Raw genomic sequence first — 21,368 nt, 5'->3', positions numbered from 1 at the left:
GAAGTGATCCCTTCCAATACATAAGCTATGCTTTAATATGTTCCCCACTTTCAAGAGTTCTGTTCAGTGCAACACACATACAAGTTGGAAGAATGTGGCAAGTTTTAAAAATTGCTCCACTGTTATGTCTTTTTTGAGAAGGTGAAATCCTTTGGTGCAAATCCCGGTGTTTCAATGTAAGTAAAAAGGACCCAAGGGTGGTTGAATGGAAATTTACATGTTCCATCTATGATACACCACCTTCACAAAAAAGTAGAGCAAAGCAGCCAAGAGCACTACTTTGCTCTACTCTAGGCAACTTTCCAACACAACTTTCCAACGCAAATCATGGTTTGCATTGGAAAGTACATCATACCACAAAATTGTGATTCACATATGTGTAATTTTTGTGATGCAAACCGGAAGCTAAGTGTTATTAAATATATCTTTATTAATTTTCCATAAACTTTTGTTGCGCATTAAGCTCTCCACAGGACGCATATTCAACATGCTCTGCAAAATACAGCATAGTTACATTTCATTTGCGGCTTGTATGTCAAGTAGCATATCTGCAGTAAATAATAGAGTCTTCAGTATCTGGACGCAGTACTGTCTGTGTCAACCTACTGGCTGTAAATCCTAACCACATAGGAAATCAAAACAATCAAACCTTAAAACCAACTTTGCCCATTGTTTCTAATATCCTCCATCCATAAGCTATTCAAGGGTAATTAAGTCTCTTTCGCTTACATTTCACTATGTTTCATAATTACTTTGAAATAAGAACCACAGGCTTTTGAGAGTTCAGATGACAAATAAAGAAGTTTCAGGAATCATATTTTATTCTACAAAGTTTTCCATGAACTTCAGCTGTTTTACAAATAATAGGTTGGTGGCAGAAATTACAGAATGTAGCACCTACACACAGGATGTTGTAAATTAGGGCTATCAATTGTCAATGGCACCACAGCTAAAAATGAGTATGTTAACATGTTTCCTTCATCTCAGTGTCCAATGTAGGATTGTTCTATGTTTTACATTTGATGTCTGTCTTTCTGTCATTACTGCCAGGATAATTCACTATGGAAGCCACTGAGGACCACATTGTGGAAATTCACTCTATTTGGTGATTTTCAATGTTTCCGCTCTTCTACTTTTTGGGAACTGAAAAATGAAAATGTAATGGCCAGACAGGAGGCTAGCATTATGCATAAACCTTTTATTCACTTTGTTTGAACAGCAATAACCTTAAAAGTGTTATGAAACAGAAGACAACAACATCACAATGAATTAGAACTCTCAAGTCCATATAAATCCCCTTGTCCTCCATATTCTTCCTCTTTTGTTTGCTGCTTCTGAGCGGATGAGTATATTTCAAGAGTATTTATTCCAATGTTTAAAGCCTTTTTTTGAATGGGTAATTTGGTTTCTTTTAGTGTTTATAGAGTTATGTAAAGGCACTTTGTGGGTTTAAAGGGGTTAATTTAATATGGGTGATGGAGCAGGGTTTTGCTGAAAATGAAACCTGCTTGAATCATGTACCCCTATATTATGTACTAACTATAAGTACAAGTAGTGAACTAATGTGCACCTCACACAAACACGAGAGAATTTGCTTTGCGAATGTCTGCACTAAAGTGAATTAATATACAAAAGAACTAAACCTGTATTTGTAGTGTGATTTAAAGAAAATTAGAAAAAATGCATGAATATGCTGCATACGCATTAGTAGTTTGAATGATGCATCCAACTTTGAAATAATAAATAATGCCACTTTTGCTTAACCCCTTCGCTGCTGATGACAAGCTCAGCTCGTCATCAGCCACGGTGGTCGTGTGCGGATGACGATCTGAGCTCGTCATGTAACGCGGCTTTTAGGAAAAAGCCGCAAAGTGCAAAAATAACCGCCGCAGCGATGCGGTTAATGCTTATGCTAGGTAACACTAATGGGGAATCATTCACAGGTGGGGAGTAAACATTGAGGGATGGGGTTTCATATAATTAATGAATGTCTATATTTAATTTGTTTTAGTGGAGTGGATGAAGAACCATCCTTTCTTAAATTAGCAATTGTACAGGGAGGGCTCAGAATGGGAGCAAAACTGTCATGACGAAGCAGCCAGAAGCGCTGAGCACAGCAAAAGATGAGGTTGTAATGCTGACTGCCTACCAAGGGATCGACCATGTGAAAGGTGACAACTTCCCTAGATGCTCTCTAATTTGAAAGAAAGAATGTTTAATTTGTAAATTTCGTGTGAGAGAACTGGGACTTAGACTACGGGAAAAGAAATTAAACATTAGAATAGTCAAAATTTAAGCACAGTCACAGTGGGGTGACATCCCGCCCCCCAAACCCAAACAATCCTTTGTCAAGCTTCATAAAAATTTGGTTTGCTGAGAGGCCTGGCTGTTTCCTATTGTATCCTGTTCCTGTTAGAGATCTTGCATTCCTGTATACCTTGGAGAAATCTCTGTCATCACCTGGGTCCAGGTTTGTTCTTCCTATAGACCGTTGGGTTTGTATTTGTATTTAGCTAATGTCAATATTAGATTATCAGTTTTAATGTTTTGTCTCTAAATCTTTTGTCTCTCCACCTACCCACTCCGTCAACAAAATATTTGATATGTACTATTTTAGATGTACCTATTGTCTCTTCATCTAATAATAATATTGATTAGCATAATTATTTTGCTAAATCTTTGTCTCTTACTCTATCAACACCTTCATTGCATAATGTCATTGCGTTGTGAGTCTTTATCCATTGAAAAATATTACCTGTCATGAGATTTCAATGTTTTATCGTGACCAAATTGTAACTGAGCTTTTTAACCTTTAATTGAGATAAAATTATGTGTTAACCTCACGGAAAGTCTGTTATTAATTTTGACTAAATATTTGGTAATTTAGTATTATCATTACCATCAACTATTCAACTAATTGGTCCATTGACTAAATAGAGTAAAATATGATATCAAGTTTAGATATAAGACAGATGTCCAGAAAGGATTAATAAGAGAACATTTGATGTAGAGGAAACAAATAGACAACGATGCCTCAGTGATTCTGGATGAATGTGTATAGGCCATTGTATTATATTGATGAGTATCGATCCCTGATCAGTTATTGGTATTGGCTCTGGATCAAGAGTTTATGTGAACAGTTCATGATAGGCTTAAAGAAGTTTATAGCCAATAAACAAATTTTTTAAATTTTTTGTTAGATTATTGTTGTATTCCTGCCTCCTGTCCTTTTAGAATTGTTGTGACTCTTTTGTGGTTCTACATTCTATATGTGGGAGTTAGGCAATGCAAGTCTGTCTGCTGAAGATTGTAGATGTACAAGCTGTTATCCTTCATTAAACTCCTATCTTCTACTACTACTGTCTCCTGGATTACATCATAATTTTGGCAACGGTTTGGGATACTTTGAGAGCATCACCTTTTTTATTTTTTTTATTTTAAAAGAAGTGGATACTTGGAGAAAGGATTTAAACAGCGTTCACGCATACCTGAAGGTATTTATTCATATTAAGTGTATATTGATTGCACCTGCGCCTGATTTGTATTTATGAATGTGCTTTGATTGCACCAGCGGCTGTAACATTTTTCTTTATTGAATCTTCCTCACGATTTTAACCTTTGAATCTTATTCATGATAAAACTTTTCATATTTTTACCAGCATCGTTTTTTTTTTCTCCACTAAATACTGATGGAATCTCCAACATTTCCTGTTTAGAATTCGTTATATTATTCCGAAAACTGACTTCACCTTATTTCCAGTACTGTTCCTGCCGAGTGGTGTACTTTTGAATTCCTGGCATCGCGTGTACATTTGAATCGCTGGAATCGCATGAGCCTGCACGCTCTAGGTCTCCATTCTGCCTTCTGTCTTCGATCGGTGAGCCTTCTACGTCTACACCGACCTCTGACCCCTTGGCACGCATCACGCAACGTCCTACGTCATCGCGTTGTCCGCCATTTTGAATCACCTTGACGATGCTTCAAAACGCCGACCCGCACGGCAGCGGCTTTATAAACCTGGATACTTTACATTTTACATCGCGATTTCCACACCAGCAAAATAAAAGTATTTCTATAGATTTCTACACCAACAAGCTCAACGCTACTTGATTTCTACACCAGCAAATAAAAAAGTACTTCTGTGGTTTGTGATTTAACCAAGATAGATGTCGGTGACTACCTCTTTTATTTTAGTTTGTTTTATTTCATTACTTTTATGTGTATAATGTATTTATTCTAGGCTTCTTCTTTTACTTTATATTATTAGATTTCAACCTACTTTCTACTATGTCTAAACACATTGTTTCTCCTGCACATGTTTTACCTATAGCTGGTGATCCCAAAATGGATCTGTTTAGGTGGTGCTGGTCTCAAAGAATTAGAAAATTTACCTCCTATTGAAGGGGCGGGTGATCTAAATGTATTTGATATTGTTGTTAAGCAATTGGGTGCTAGATTTGGAAGGAAGAGTAATACTGTCATGGAACGTTTTAATTCTATTCCCGTGCACAAAAAGAAGATGAATCAATTGAGAACTATGTAGCTGCATTACGAACTCTTGCTGGTTCCTGTGCTTTTGAAACAATTAATTTTGAACAGGTTCTCAGAGACCAAATTATGATGAGAACTAAGATCTCATCTGTCCCCTACATCATGTCCATACTTTAATTGTCTTTTGTTGCCTAAACCTAAATGTTTTTGAGACTGCCTGTTTTCAGCTTCTAAATCCTTGTGTTATATTGTTGCTGATTTCACCATTTCCTGTGCACCCACCACCAAGTCTCACTGTCTCAATGCCTCACTGTCCATTTGCTTCTGTGTTGCTATGTGTTTTTGTATTCCTCTCTCCATGTACATTATCTTCATCCTCAATGAGCAAATCATTACTCTAGTTGACATCTAAATCAACCACATGTGTATTACCAAAGAGTGGCGTGCATTAAGGCTTCCTCTCCTGATTCTCCCCTCCCTTTGCCATATTTCTGCAGGACATACACTGTTCTTAATAAATGCTTGGCCTTTTAAAACTAATTAATTCTCCTTTGCAGCCATTTGAGCCTCTGCAGAATTAGTAGGACCTTGTTTCTATTTCTGCTATCCTCTCGACTTCAAGAGTCACAAGGTGTTTTTATATCTCTTCCTCCCCCTACAACTGCCATATCTGCTAAAATGTGGTGCTGTTTTTCTCTCTCTCGGCTCTGGTGCACTTTTCTGCTTCCAGGCTCCAATTCACATATCCTTCATGATAGTGCAAGGATGCATTCGGTCTGTCAAGCATACATTTTGTAAGGGAAGTGATCCCTTCCAATACATAAGCTATGCTTTAATATGTTCCCCACTTTCAAGAGTTCTGTTCAGTGCAACACACATACAAGTTGGAAGAATGTGGCAAGTTTTAAAAATTGCTCCACTGTTATGTCTTTTTTGAGAAGGTGAAATCCTTTGGTGCAAATCCCGGTGTTTCAATGTAAGTAAAAAGGACCCAAGGGTGGTTGAATGGAAACTTACATGTTCCATCTATGATACACCACCTTCACAAAAAAGTAGAGCAAAGCAGCCAAGAGCACTACTTTGCTCTACTCTAGGCAACTTTCCAACACAACTTTCCAACGCAAATCATGGTTTGCATTGGAAAGTACATCATACCACAAAATTGTGATTCACATATGTGTAATTTTTGTGATGCAAACCGGAAGCTAAGTGTTATTAAATATATCTTTATTAATTTTCCATAAACTTCTGTTGCGCATTAAGCTCTCCACAGGACGCATATTCAACATGCTCTGCAAAATACAGCATAGTTACATTTCATTTGCGGCTTGTATGTCAAGTAGCATATCTGCAGTAAATAATAGAGTCTTCAGTATCTGGACGCAGTACTGTCTGTGTCAACCTACTGGCTGTAAATCCTAACCACATAGGAAATCAAAACAATCAAACCTTAAAACCAACTTTGCCCATTGTTTCTAATATCCTCCATCCATAAGCTATTCAAGGGTAATTAAGTCTCTTTCGCTTACATTTCACTATGTTTCATAATTACTTTGAAATAAGAACCACAGGCTTTTGAGAGTTCAGATGACAAATAAAGAAGTTTCAGGAATCATATTTTATTCTACAAAGTTTTCCATGAACTTCAGCTGTTTTACAAATAATAGGTTGGTGGCAGAAATTACAGAATGTAGCACCTACACACAGGATGTTGTAAATTAGGGCTATCAATTGTCAATGGCACCACAGCTAAAAATGAGTATGTTAACATGTTTCCTTCATCTCAGTGTCCAATGTAGGATTGTTCTATGTTTTACATTTGATGTCTGTCTTTCTGTCATTACTGCCAGGATAATTCACTATGGAAGCCACTGAGGACCACATTGTGGAAATTCACTCTATTTGGTGATTTTCAATGTTTCCGCTCTTCTACTTTTTGGGAACTGAAAAATGAAAATGTAATGGCCAGACAGGAGGCTAGCATTATGCATAAACCTTTTATTCACTTTGTTTGAACAGCAATAACCTTAAAAGTGTTATGAAACAGAAGACAACAACATCACAATGAATTAGAACTCTCAAGTCCATATAAATCCCCTTGTCCTCCATATTCTTCCTCTTTTGTTTGCTGCTTCTGAGCGGATGAGTATATTTCAAGAGTATTTATTCCAATGTTTAAAGCCTTTTTAGAATGGGTAATTTGGTTTCTTTTAGTGTTTATAGAGTTATGTAAAGGCACTTTGTGGGTTTAAAGGGGTTAATTTAATATGGGTGATGGAGCAGGGTTTTGCTGAAAATGAAACCTGCTTGAATCATGTACCCCTATATTATGTACTAACTATAAGTACAAGTAGTGAACTAATGTGCACCTCACACAAACACGAGAGAATTTGCTTTGCGAATATCTGCACTAAAGTGAATTAATATACAAAAGAACTAAACCTGTATTTGTAGTGTGATTTAAAGAAAATTAGAAAAAATGCATGAATATGCTGCATACGCATTAGTAGTTTGAATGATGCATCCAACTTTGAAATAATAAATAATGCCACTTTTGCTTAACCCTTCGCTGCTGATGACAAGCTCAGCTCGTCATCAGCCACGGTGGTCGTGTGCGGATGACGATCTGAGCTCGTCATGTAACGCGGCTTTTAGAAAAAAGCCGCAAAGCGCAAAAATAACCGCCGCAGCGATGCGGTTAATGCTTATGCTAGGTAACACTAATGGGGAATCATTCACAGGTGGGGAGTAAACATTGAGGGATGGGGTTTCATATAATTAATGAATGTCTATATTTAATTTGTTTTAGTGGAGTGGATGAAGAACCATCCTTTCTTAAATTAGCAATTGTACAGGGAGGGCTCAGAATGGGAGCAAGACTGTCATGACGAAGCAGCCAGAAGCGCTGAGCACAGCAAAAGATGAGGTTATAATGCTGACTGCCTACCAAGGGATCGACCATGTGAAAGGTGACAACTTCCCTGGATGCTCTCTAATTTGAAAGAAAGAATGTTTAATTTGTAAATTTCGTGTGAGAGAACTGGGACTTAGACTACGGGAAAAGAAATTAAACATTAGAATAGTCAAAATTTAAGCACAGTCACAGTGGGGTGACATCCCGCCCCCCAAACCCAAACAATCCTTTGTCAAGCTTCATAAAAATTTGGTTTGCTGAGAGGCCTGGCTGTTTCCTATTGTATCCTGTTCCTGTTAGAGATCTTGCATTCCTGTATACCTTGGAGAAATCTCTGTCATCACCTGGGTCCAGGTTTGTTCTTCCTATAGACCGTTGGGTTTGTATTTGTATTTAGCTAATGTCAATATTAGATTATCAGTTTTAATGTTTTGTCTCTAAATCTTTTGTCTCTCCACCTAACCACTCCGTCAACAAAATATTTGATATGTACTATTTTAGATGTACCTATTGTCTCTTCATCTATCCCTCCGTTAGGAATAATATTGATTAGCATAATTATTTTGCTAAATCTTTGTCTCTTACTCTATCAACACCTTCATTGCATAATGTCATTGCGTTGTGAGTCTTTATCCATTGAAAAATATTACCTGTCATGAGATTTCAATGTTTTATCGCGACCAAATTGTAACTGAGCATTTTAACCTTTAATTGAGATAAATTTATGTGTTAACCTCACAGAAAGTCTGTTATTAATTTTGACTAAATATTTGGTAATTTAGTATTATCATTACCATCAACTATTCAACTAATTGGTCCATTGACTAAATAGAGTAAAATATGATATCAAGTTTAGATATAAGACAGATGTCCAGAAAGGATTAATAAGAGAACATTTGATGTAGAGGAAACAAATAGACAACGATGCCTCAGTGATTCTGGATGAATGTGTATAGGCCATTGTATTATATTGATGAGTATCGATCCCTGATCAGTTATTGGTATTGGCTCTGGATCAAGAGTTTATGTGAACAGTTCATGATAGGCTTAAAGAAGTTTATAGCCATTAAACACATTTTTTTAATTTTTTGTTAGATTATTGTTGTATTCCTGCCTCCTGTCCTTTTAGAATTGTTGTAACTCTTTTGTGGTTCTACATTCTATATGTGGGAGTTAGGCAGTGCAAGTCTGTCTGCTGAAGATTGTAGATGTACAAGCTGTTATCCTTCATTAAACTCCTATCTTCTACTACTACTGTCTCCTGGATTACATCATAATTTTGGCAACGGTTTGGGATACTTTGAGAGCATCACCTTTTTATTTTTTTTATTTTAAAAGAAGTGGATACTTGGAGAAAGGATTTAAACAGCGTTCACGCATACCTGAAGGTATTTATTCATATTAAGTGTATATTGATTGCACCTGCGCCTGATTTGTATTTATGAATGTGCTTTGATTGAACCAGCGGCTGTAACATTTTTCTTTATTGAATCTTCCTCACGATTTTAACCTTTGAATCTTATTCATGATAAAACTTTTCATATTTTTACCAGCATCGTTTTTTTTTTCTCCACTAAATACTGATGGAATCTCCAACATTTCCTGTTTAGAATTCGTTATATTATTCCGAAAACTGACTTCACCCTATTTCCAGTACTGTTCCTGCCGAGTGGTGTACTTTTGAATTCCTGGCATCGCGTGTACATTTGAATCGCTGGAATCGCATGAGCCTGCACGCTCTGGGTCTCCATTCTGCCTTCTGTCTTCGATCGGTGAGCCTTCTACGTCTACACCGACCTCTGACCCCTTGGCACGCATCACGCAACGTCCTACGTCATCGCGTTGTCCGCCATTTTGAATCACCTTGACGACGCTTCAAAACGCCGACCCGCACGGCAGCGGCTTTATAAACCTGGATACTTTACATTTTACATCGCGATTTCCACACCAGCAAAATAAAAGTATTTCTATAGATTTCTACACCAACAAGCTCAACGCTACTTGATTTCTACACCAGCAAATAAAAAAGTACTTCTGTGGTTTGTGATTTAACCAAGATAGATGTCGGTGACTACCTCTTTTATTTTAGTTTGTTTTATTTCATTACTTTTATGTGTATAATGTATTTATTCTAGGCTTCTTCTTTTACTTTATATTATTAGATTTCAACCTACTTTCTACTATGTCTAATAACATTGTTTCTCCTGCACATGTTTTACCTATAGCTGGTGATCCCAAAATGGATCTGTTTAGGTGGTGCTGGTCTCAAAGAATTAGAAAATTTACCTCCTATTGAAGGGGCGGGTGATCTAAATGTATTTGATATTGTTGTTAAGCAATTGGGTGCTAGATTTGGAAGGAAGATTAATACTGTCATGGAACGTTTTAATTCTATTCCCGTGCACAAAAAGAAGATGAATCAATTGAGAACTATGTAGCTGCATTACGAACTCTTGCTGGTTCCTGTGCTTTTGAAACAATTAATTTTGAACAGGTTCTCAGAGACCAAATTATGATGAGAACTAAGAGTAAGAAAATACAGGACCGTTTATGGATGGGAACTGAAACTACCCTTAACGCTGTGTTAAACATTGCTGAAGGCATCGAACAGTCTGAATTGTTTGTAAGCGAGATCAGAGGTCAGGAAAGCAAAAACAAAGTAGTGATTTCTGAAGTTTCAGTAGTAAAAGAATCTTATAATAAAAACACAGTTTGTTCCCAATAAATAATCTTTTATTCCTAATAAACAAAAAGAGAATTTTAGAAGGGACATTAAACCTTTTGAAAGGAGAAATCAAATTGTTTGTTACAGGTTTGGAGGTGTCGACCATGTAGGGAGCTACAGAGGTTGTCCTGCTTGGAACAAAATATGCATTACATGCAAACGTTCAGGCCATATCAGCAAAATGTGTAGATCTACTCAGAAAGCTAATTTATTGACAGATGATGAATCTGATCCCATTCCCATTGATAATCTTTGAAATAATAGTTTGTTGTGTGTTGGCGACACTAAGTGCAAAGGCTTTCCTAAAGATATAATCTTGATTGATGGCAATGAAATTTCCATGCTTATTGATTCCTGCACATGGTATAGTTTTTAAGAAATGTTGGGGTTCTTTGAAGTTATCACCACCAGATGTATGTCCCGGTGGTTACACTGGCCATAAAGTTGATTTGGTTGGTTTCATGTGGGCTGACATCACATTTAAAGGTAGGAGTATTAAAGGCAAAGTTTATGTCGCTACTAATGGTGCTTCCATTCTCAGTTGGCCTCATCAGCATGAATTAGGTATTAAACTTGACCCCAATGCATCACATCCTGTGTATGTTATATCTCCTGAGGCTGATAAGTTCACCAATTTCATAAAGGAAATGTTTCCTGCCATTTTCACCGACAAGTTAGGTAAATTCGAGAATTTCAAACATCGCATTATTCTCAAAGAAGGAGCTATTCCTGTGAGGCACAGAGTTAGAAATGTGCCACTAGCGTATCGTGATAAGCTAAAAGTCATTTTATCTGATCTTGTGGCCAGGAAGATAGTGGAACCTGTTGACTCTTCTCCTTGGGTTTCGCCAGTGGTTTTATCCATTAAAAGCAACAGCGAACTTCGGCTATGTGTCGACCTTCGGAGCTTAAATCAAGAGATTTGGGTTGATATGCATCCTCTACCCAACATGCATGAGTTGATTTCTACTCTCTCTGGTGCATGTTTTTTCTCTACCATAGATTTAGCTAGTGCTTATCATCAAGTACTTTTGCATGAAGAGTCTAAGTTTCTGACTACCTTCATAACACCAGAAGGTATGTTTCAATTTTGTCGCATGCCTTTTGGTTTAGCCAGGGCAGCTTCATTCTTCCAAAGACTCATGAAAGAGGTTCTTGAGGGTTGCGAGGGGGATATAGCTTTTCAGGACGATATTTTAATTTTTGGGAAGAATTTTGAAGATCATGACAGAAATTTAAACGCTGTTCTAAAACAGATTCAAGACAAAGGTCTAACTTTAAAGTTCTCAAAGTCTAAGTTTAGACAGAGTAAAGTGGAATATCTTGGACACGAGATTTCTTCCCAAGGTATTAAGCCTAAGCTCAATCATATCCAAAGTATACTTAAGGCACCCGCACCTTCTAGTAAGGAACAACTTGTGTCTTTCTTAGGACTTACCGAATTTTACAGGTAATTTGTACAAGATTATTCATCAAAAGTACATTCGTTGAGATTACTGTTAAAAAAAAGATGCAAAGTTTTTATGGACTGTTGAACAACAATTTGCTTTTGATCTATTGAAAAAAGAGATTCTTAATGCTCCATTTTTAAGATCTTTTGAGTTAGGTAAAGAATGTATTGTATGTGTCGATGCATGGTGCTGTGTACTATTATTTCACTATTGAGAAAGAATTGTTGGCCTGCACTTGGGCCGTCGAACATTTTAGACAGTTTCTTTGGGGAACTAAATCGCGTTTACGAACCGACCTCAAGCCTGTAATCAACATGCTAGCAGCTGGTGGTGGGAGAACTCTGACAGCGCGTTTGGCATGCTTGGCTGCGAAATTGCAGGAATTCCAGTGTGTAGTGGAATATGTTCCTGGCCGTTTGAATGTACATGCCGATTGCATGTCTAGGTTGCCTTTAGATTCGTAAGTTTCCAATGTTCACAGTGATTTTGCTGTTGTATTTTCCATTGGGGATGTCAATGGTGCAGGTAACAACAAGTTGTCTGGAACTATTTCAGAAATTGACTGGAGAAATGCCATGTATAAGGACTCTGGTTTGTCTAATGTAGTGACGTATTTACAACATGGTTGGCCGAGGAACGGAAATTGTCAGGTGATGTTCTGTCTTTTTATAAGATAAAGGATGAAATCATGTTTGACCAGGGTTTTGTAACTAGAGGAGATAAAATAGTTACTCCTTGTGATTTAAGGAAGAAAATTATCTCAATGGCTCATGAAGGTCACATCCAGAGTGAGTGTGATGCATCGTGTGAGTTGAGCATCAGCCTACAGGCAGCTTATGTACACGGAGTACTTGTTACTAGATGCCTTAGGCCTTTCCTCATGGAAAAAGAGATGTGCTAGAGCATAGCACGTGCATCTGTATCAGCTGTTGACTGTCATCAGAAGTTGAGTAAATGATGTCGGAGCAAATGTAGCGGTCAGTGAGGAAATACATTCATGAGAGCAAAACAATTTATAAATGGAGGTTTCATTAAAAAGTACATTTAATCAGGTTGAAGAAAAAGAAAATTTATATTATTAAATAAGAAGAGAGAGATTCCTCATTTCGATATTAATTTGTGCCAAAATGTCAGAGCAAGGGTCTGATCAAATACCTCAGGAAGACATAATTAGACTAAGTTTCAGTCAGGAGCTGCAGTTAGCAGTTAAGGAGATTGTGAAAAGAGTGTTGAAAATTAAAAGGTCAGGCAGAAGTCAGGAAGAGGATAAGTTCTTCTCTTTTTCAGAGGAAGATGGAGAAGGTCAAAGGGGTCCAGAAGGAAAATGCGTAAAAAAGAGGAAACACATTGTGAGTGGTTTTGAGGAAGGATTCCCTAGTGGCTCAAGGAGAGTACGTGTCCGAAGCAGCATGCATGATAAGAACTCAAGCACTGCGTTTGATGAGGGCAAATTTTCTGAATTTCACCAGACTGATAATTGTCGGGAAATTGCAGAGTATTTTGGGGATTTGGATTTAAAGGATGGGTTGGAGGAGGAGTTGGTGAGAAATTAAAAACAAAGGAGAGAAGGAAAAACATGGTTTTGGACTCAATGGGCGAAGAATTGTTTAACCCAAGGGAGATAAAACACCCTAGAAGCAATGAGTGGTGGCCGCTGGAATACATGGCAGGTTACATTAAAGTTATGGTTGAAAAGACCATCAGAAAAAGGCGAGAGAAATGTAATGAGGGCAGAATGTTCATGCCCTATTATAGCAGGGAATGCACATATGACACCCAATATTGATCCAGGGATGATCACCAATTTATTTAAAATGGGTAAGGACCAAAGGAAGTGGCTGGGGAAGTCTCTTAAGTTCTATGAGGTTTTAGATATTCTTGGCTCTGTGGCAAGAATTCTTTATTTACTGAAGGTAGCATATCTAAAGGGAAATGATGTGGATATCCATTTGCTACAGGAAGGATGCCAAACTGCTATATGTTTTATTGGCAATGCCAATGTTGGTTTGCTAGCTGTAAGGTTAGACCTTCCTGAAGCATATTAACCCAAAGTTTGGGGATTTTGGGGTCAAAGAATCCTCTGAAGAGATAAGCAGTCTCTTGTTCGGAGAATGAATGGTTAAGTATATTTGTAAATACATACAGACATTTACAAGCCTTATTAAGGCACAGTTTAACATTAAGAGGGTGTTTTCAGGGATATATCGGGATATGGAAGCTCATTAGAGCAAGGAACTGAGGGAGTTGAGTTTCCAAAAGAATATGGAGGAAATTGTGACAGTCACAGTGAGGCAAATGTTGGCAAAAAAGGCAATTGTGAAAATAGCAGAAAACAAAGTAGGCTATGTCACTTCACTGTGGTAGAAAAAAAGGACAAAAGGTGGTAAATTTGAGGGACTTAAATCACTTTGTTACATGCAGACATTTCGAGATGGCGGTTATCCATCTTTTAGAAGACTTGCTCTTGGAATGGTTAAATTGGATCTCAGGGATGCATATTTCATGATTCCCATTCATCCTGTGAGCCAGAAGTTATTGCAATTCAAATAGAAGGGTTAGTTGTACCAGTTTCAATGCCTTCCTTTTGGTTTGTCTTCAGTCACTTGGTGCTTTACGAAGGTATTGAAGTCTGTAGTGGGATATTTAAGAGAGAGCGGTGTAAAAATGATCATTTATCTAGATGACATTCTAATAATGAATCAGTGTCTACAAGAATCAAGGGATTTTCTGGAAAACTTTAGGTATCATAGTAAATTTGGAGAAGTCGGTGGTTGCCCCATGCCAGGCTATGGAATTCTTAGCTGTTATAGTGAATAAACAAAAGTGCCAGTTGCAGTTACCTATAAAGAAAATAAAGCAAATAAGAGAGGAAATAAGGAAAGTATTGAAAGAAGAGCGTATAATTCTAATGGATTTGGTTTGGGTGATTGTTCTTCTTTATCTTCAATTCAGGCAGTGTTCCAGGGTCCATCGCATTACAGAGCATTGCAGAGACTAAAGAGAGCTGCTTTGGCAGAAGGCTTATGGTTTGGGGACAGTACATCGGTGAGCGTAGAGGCAAAAGAAGAGTTGAAGTGGTGGCTAGAAAATTTGGAAGCATAAAATGGGCATACAGTTTTTAGAGCAAAGCTAGATTTTGTCCTAGAAGCAGACAACAGTGCTGGTCTGGATGGGGAGGAATTTGCTCAAATCAGGAGAAGGGTGACGTTTTGAGTATGTTGGAGAGAAGGCAATATATCAATTGTTTAGAAATGAAGGCAGGTTTATTTGCACTTCACAGTTTCAAACTGCTGCAAGGGATGTCAGCCCTGTTGACTATTGACAATAGAACAGCAGTGACTTATATCAACAAGCTTGGTGGGAGCAGGTCAAAACAATTGGCAGATTTAGTAATAGAAACGTGGAACTTTGCTTGGATAACAAGATTATTTGAAAGTAGTCTATTTCCTAGGGGAATATAATCTGGTTGCGGACTGGAATTTGAGGCATCTAGGAGATTTTAGTGACTAGAAGTTAGAGAGCAGTTTTTGTACAAAAATACAGGAATTGTTAGGTCCGTTAGAGGTAAATTTTCAGTTAAAGGACTATTACATATGGAGACTGGAACAGTGGCGGTAAAAAGCATATGCATTTTCACCATTTTCGATGATACAGAGAGTTATTCTGTTGCAGTCAGGAGACAGAGTTGTCCGATAGTGTTGGTGACACCATTTTTAGAAACACAAGCATGGTTTCTAACAGCTTTAGAGATGGCTATAGAGAGACCTTATTTGATCAGGTCCAGGAAGAGTTTGCTAACAGGAACAGAAGAGTGTGAGCCTCCCCTTATTTTGCTGGGTTTGATTAACCTTTTAGTTTAGACAAAAGTCAGCTTCAGGGTTGCTCAATGAATTATGGGTGCTATTAACTAACGAAAGGTAGAGGAGTGCATGGGGAGTCTGGTTACATTAGTGCGTGGCAAGGAATTTGGAACCCGTGGAGGATGATCAGATATACGTTGCAAATATTTTAGAAGATCTCTTTCATAAAGGTTTTCCTTACAAGTCTGTAAATTGCTATAATATAGCAGTGGCAGCAGGTCACTCCCTGTTTCAGGGAGTTTCAATTGGAAGGAGTCCTCTAATTTGTAGGGCGATGAAAATGATAAGATTGAAGAGATTTCTGAAACTGAAGTACTAGTCACTTTGGGACTTAGATTTTGTTTTTGAGTTGTTTCAAGAATGGCCTAGTAATAGGTATTTAGGAGTGAGAGAGTTCACCTGGAAATTGGTGATCTATTGTGTTTATTTTCTTTTAGAAAAGTGTCAGATGTAGGGGCTTTAGAGATATCAAGCAGGTTTATCAACCAACAGGAGTGATGTTCAAAGCTATCTAAATTCATGCAATTTTCCGAACTTGTGTGCGATGAAATGTGTTAAGAAATATGAGAGTAAAATATTGGAGAAGAGGAGTGCTGGAGTGGATCAGCTGTTGATTTCATAATGTGAAACTGTTTCATGTGGTTACACATGCTTCCATTACAAGGGAGATTAAGTGTACAATGAAGGAAGCAGGTATTGACTTGACTAAATGTTCAGCACATTCAGTAGGGGGTGCCATGGCAGGTAAGTCTTTTATGCCAAGTGAAAGGTTGGATGAGATTATGAAAGCAGTGGATTGGTCTAATGCTGATACATTTAGAAAGTTTTATATTAAGCCAAAAGAGCATGTTTTGCACTGTGCTTTGAGGGACTTGCATAATTCTAGCCTCCTGTCTTGCCATGAAATGCAGTGTCTTAAAGGTTTACTGTATAAAGAATCATGATTTTATTAAAGACAATTAGGCTAGTAATATCCCACCACAGCCTCCCAGTGTTTTTGTGAGGAAATGGACTGTTTTGTAGTTTGAAAGATAAGTAAATAAAGGGAATGTACAGGTTTAAAGAAAGAAATGAAAATATACATTTGTGTTCATGATTATTCAGACCAATAAAAAATGGATGGTTCAGGAGTATAGAAGAAGAGAAAACAAAAGAGGAAGAACATGGAGGACAAGGAGATTTATATGGACTGGAGAATTCTAATCCGTTGTGATGTAGTTGTGTTCTATTTCATCAAGCTTTGAAGGTTAATGCTGCTCAGAAGGAGTGAATAAAAGGGTAATGCATAATGCTAGCATCCTTGTCTTTAATAAAATCACAATTCTTTATTGAGTAAATATTTAAGAATCAGTACTTCCATCCCATTTCTGAGCTATACTCACAAAGTTTCTGCGTTCCTTTTGATAAAATTCAAGCTAGTTTGTGTTGCTTATTAGACAACCTGCTTTCTCTTGATAGTGCAGAGGTTCTCCACTCATTAATTTATGAACATTTTCTAAAAAAACGATTTGTGACACTACTTTACATGGAAAATGACAAACGTGTGCTCCACATTTCTATAAATGACAAAACTACATTTTGATTTAGACAATGCATCGTAAAAGTATGCTGAATGTTGCAATTTATATTTACTGACTAGATGTGAATTTTAAACTTTTAATGACTTTTGATCTTGTTACTAGATAATGTGATAATAACGATAATTAAGAAATTCGTATGTCAGAAATAAACTTTTCATGTGTTAGAAATAAATAGTACATTAAAATGTGTAACGTGAACTGAAAATCGCAAAGACAAGTAAGTGCTACACAAGTTTAAGCTTAATAATCTATATGTAAGTGGCAGTGACGTTTTTCAAACTTTCATGAGCACCTTATGCTTACATGAATTCATTACGATTTTATTGAAATGTGTATGAAATACATTTCGTTGAGAGATTAATACTCCATGCTATACGTTGTGTGATTCATATTTTAGCATAATGTCTTTGTGAATGAGCTGTATTTCATGACGGCCTCAAACCTTGCTTCTTTTTCTGATATGATCTGAGTATTCCGAAACCCATGGGAACTTTGCGTAAAGTTGCCACTCATCTTCTAACTTTCAACTGCTTCCTTTGACATTAGAACAAATGCTTGAGAACATGCACACTGAACTGTAAGAGGAGGACTTGCCTACTTTCTGAGTACCACATTGTTCATATGCTTATACCTACAATGACCCTAAAGAAACTATGTGTTACTGATTACTTAATTCTTCCGGATTTATATACTTTTGACCTACCATATCATCTCATCCTATTGAAGATAACCAATGGGACAGAGTGGTTTGACAAATATGGTGATGTCAGAGGTGTCACCTCAGAAATAATGAAGTATAATTGCTCAAGATCTCTGAAACTGGGGTCTCCTTCTTCAGCATGTCTGTTTTGGTTTGCTTGCTCACCCATTCTGCAGCATTAAGACTGACAGCATTGACATCCTAAGACAAAGCGAATTGTGATGAAATACTATGATTTGCTGCTAGCTGGTATGCGAGTGTGGTGGATCATTTTCGGCTGAAAGGGTTTGCGTCATACTGCTGTGACATCAACATTACAGCAACAAACAGAGACAGATCACCTGTCTATATGAACTGGAACTGGTCACTTGGAACAAACTGAACTTTCCTAAGGGTTTGTATAAGGCTCAACTGATTTCCTAATGATCTAAATTTGTTAGTTAATTAATCTTCCTCGGGTGAGGACGGTCAATCACTGCATCCTTGGATCTCGTAGAGTTTGGTAATTGCTTTAATAAACTTAATTTAGCTTAATTTAGGATTGTATGCCATTCATTTAAGAATTCTTATGAAATACAAAACTTTGAGATTTAAACTAAACTCTGCTGATTCTGGTTCATTATTTTTTATGGGTAATTTTTATTAAACTAGCATTCTTTCCTGTGTTATATAATTGTGGGTGACTGAGTGATAAGAGTATAAAATTATATGTAGCGATTATCCTATTCCTGGTCCTCATTCGATATGCTCATCCTTTTAATATTCCAGTCTCTTTCAGCACAGTACAAGAGCCATCAGAGGACCAAGGACGTTTGACAGGGAGAAAAAAGGTAAATGAAGTAATATGATAGAAAAAAAGGCCTAGCACGTCAATGCTACAACACTCTAATAACTACTAGACTTTCTATGCCTCACTAAACCTCTTCACTATCTATCACCATGTAAACATGTGACTCTGAGGTACTGAATGCACCACTTTGTATCAGTCTCAGCATTACACTGTCCTGGAATTCTAACTTCCTTTTCTTACATATGGAACACAAACTCTACATTAAAGACCAGCTTTTTTCCTTTCTCTGATTTGTTTGCCATTTTTTGCAGCCCCGAGTATCAGGGTGTACTAGTTGCATATCAATACCACTCATATTACACTTTGCATCTAGCCGCATGATTAATTATTATTCTAACACAACTTCTAAGGTCAGTACCAATTTGTTGTGTTATATGTTATAAAATTCCTTTTGAAATATGAGGCAGGATCGAGTAAATTCCAGAGGATCATGTAGCACATGTATAAGAATGTACAAATGCGTACAGTGTTTTGTTTTGTTTCACACTGGCTTATGACAGAAAGCCATTACAAAGCACAAGTTTGAATTTTGAAGGCAGTTTTGGAGTAAACGAAAGACATATTTTGCGAAAGGCTTTCATATCAGTAGTAAATCATGGGCTCTAAGTGAAATTTACAGATACAATCATCAATGAGATTTCATCTGCATTGACCAGGACCCTGTCCCTTTTTGAGGAAGATGGTCATTCAAGTTGTTTATCAATGGAATGGGAAGTCACCGTCAGGCGGGGTTGTATTGTAATTTCACTCGAAGATTCTTTACTTGTGCATGAAGTCGATATTCAAAATGCAGCATGCAAATTTTCTTTTATTTCATTGACGCGTGTGCCCAGTACAATCTGCTTGTATGCTGGCACCCCCCTCACCTTGAATGGCCGCTTTTCTTGAACTATATTAACTCGACCCTGCTGCTACCACTCGTATTCTCAGACATCAATCCTCCTACACTTCTGGTGCAGCAGCCATTTTACTAGGTATTCCAAAAAAGCAATCTTCGAGTGAAATTACAATACAACACCGCCTGACGGCGACGTCCATCACCTTGAGCTCTGTTTAAAAGATAATGAGATAACACCCCGTTGTTCAAAACGGTCTCTCCTTGAATATAATAGGCTGACTTGAAGCCTCTTTTCGTTTTGTTGACTTACAAGGGAAATGACCAACTAAAGTCAGAAAACTGACAAAGCCCTGATGACAGTCCGGGAACTAGTTTCCCTGGACTAGAAACGCGTTGGCACACCAGAAGGAGCAAGCAATATCATTAAGAGTTTTTTAATCAGTCAAGGCTGATTTATAAGTTATTTCCATCTTTTGGCTTTGCTCCTTGGTTTTGACTTTGTCTTTTTCCTTTGATTGTGATTGATTCGAGTCAATGAAATTATAAATTTTTCATGTGTATTTGTAAAAAGTTTTGTTTGTGGAATGTATGAAATTTGTAAATATGTGGTTGTAAATAGTCATGTACTGTAATGTAAATATTATGAATGTATTTTCCTTTTCGGTGAAATTTTGAAAAAGGTATAAAAAAAATTGATAAAGTAAATAATTGTAAATAAAAATACCAGGTCAAACTCATACACTGCGCTTGTCCCTTCCATATAAATTTTTTTGGTTAATAATGTCCGGTGTAGGCACTTTTTTGTGATTTACGGAGATCATATATCTGGCTTGTGTATCTTAGCACTGTTGGCAGTGATTGTTCAAGAAATTTTCCGCCAAGGGATTTTTGTTTCTACCTTGAAGTAGTACCCTACTCCCCTGGTTTGGTCAAAGGGGTCTCTTTCTATTTTCTATATATGTATTTGTGAAAAGACACAACAGGGATGCCGTAAGACCCTGGTGCAGGTTCTGTTGCCCCCCACCAATTCTCAATTGCCATTGACGCTGCCTGCGAGTAGTTTAGCAAGCTTCCCGGATGCAATCTCGTGGCTCATGGGACTCATAGGCTTTCCCTTTTACATTGCAGCCTGTGGCTACTGTTGTCAATGCCACTGCTCCTGTGTCTGACTTACGCAGGGAGATGAATGAGCGCAGTCATGTGCAGGGCGGTAGGCAGCTAGGCTTCTGTGGGAGCTGTGTGAGGGACCCAGGAGTGGGGTGATGAGAATATTTGGACATTTAGTTCTTGTGTTTTCCAAGCTTATGAGGGTTTCTGGAACACCCCCTCAACAGTGCAGCATGTGAGACTGTGGGACTGTGCTTCACTCTGCTTGCTTTGGAAACTTGGTACTCTGTGTCTGGAACCCATTTGTTGTTACCGGCATCATTCGTAGGATGCTGAAGCCATTTTAGGTACTTCGTGGTCTGGAGTCTGGCTAGGTCAGATCAGGTGTATCCAGGTGCTCAGGCAATAAAGCTTACTGGACTTATTGGCGATTAATTTTCATTTACTTTTTTTGTGGGTGGAGATGGCGGCCCCTGATAGAGAATATAAGGGAAGGAGGTAAGTGCCTGCATTCACCTCACCTTTTTTCTCATGCTATAAATGTTACTATTGCGTCATTACATCATCACACATCATGCCTACGTATCTGCATTCAACTTGGTCCCAAGATCTTCTCTCTGGCAGGTGTTTTTAAAAAGAAATTGGGCTCCCCAGGTACATGCTGGATGTTTTGATCAGACTCCATGAAAATAATTTTGCACAGGTCCGATGCGACCAATTAAGTGAACTAACTGATCCAATACCTTTCAAAAGAGCTATCAGGCAGGGATGTGTACTTGCACCCATGCTGTTTTCATTATATATTAATCGTCTTGTCCCTTTTCTGGAGCAATGTGATAATGCTGACCTGA

Source organism: Lissotriton vulgaris, chromosome 1_1 (assembly GCF_964263255.1).
Source record: "Lissotriton vulgaris chromosome 1_1, aLisVul1.2, whole genome shotgun sequence".
Classification (NCBI taxonomy): Eukaryota; Metazoa; Chordata; class Amphibia; order Caudata; family Salamandridae; genus Lissotriton; species Lissotriton vulgaris.
The sequence above is the reverse complement of the archived record's forward strand: the minus strand, read 5'-3'. Positions refer to the sequence as shown.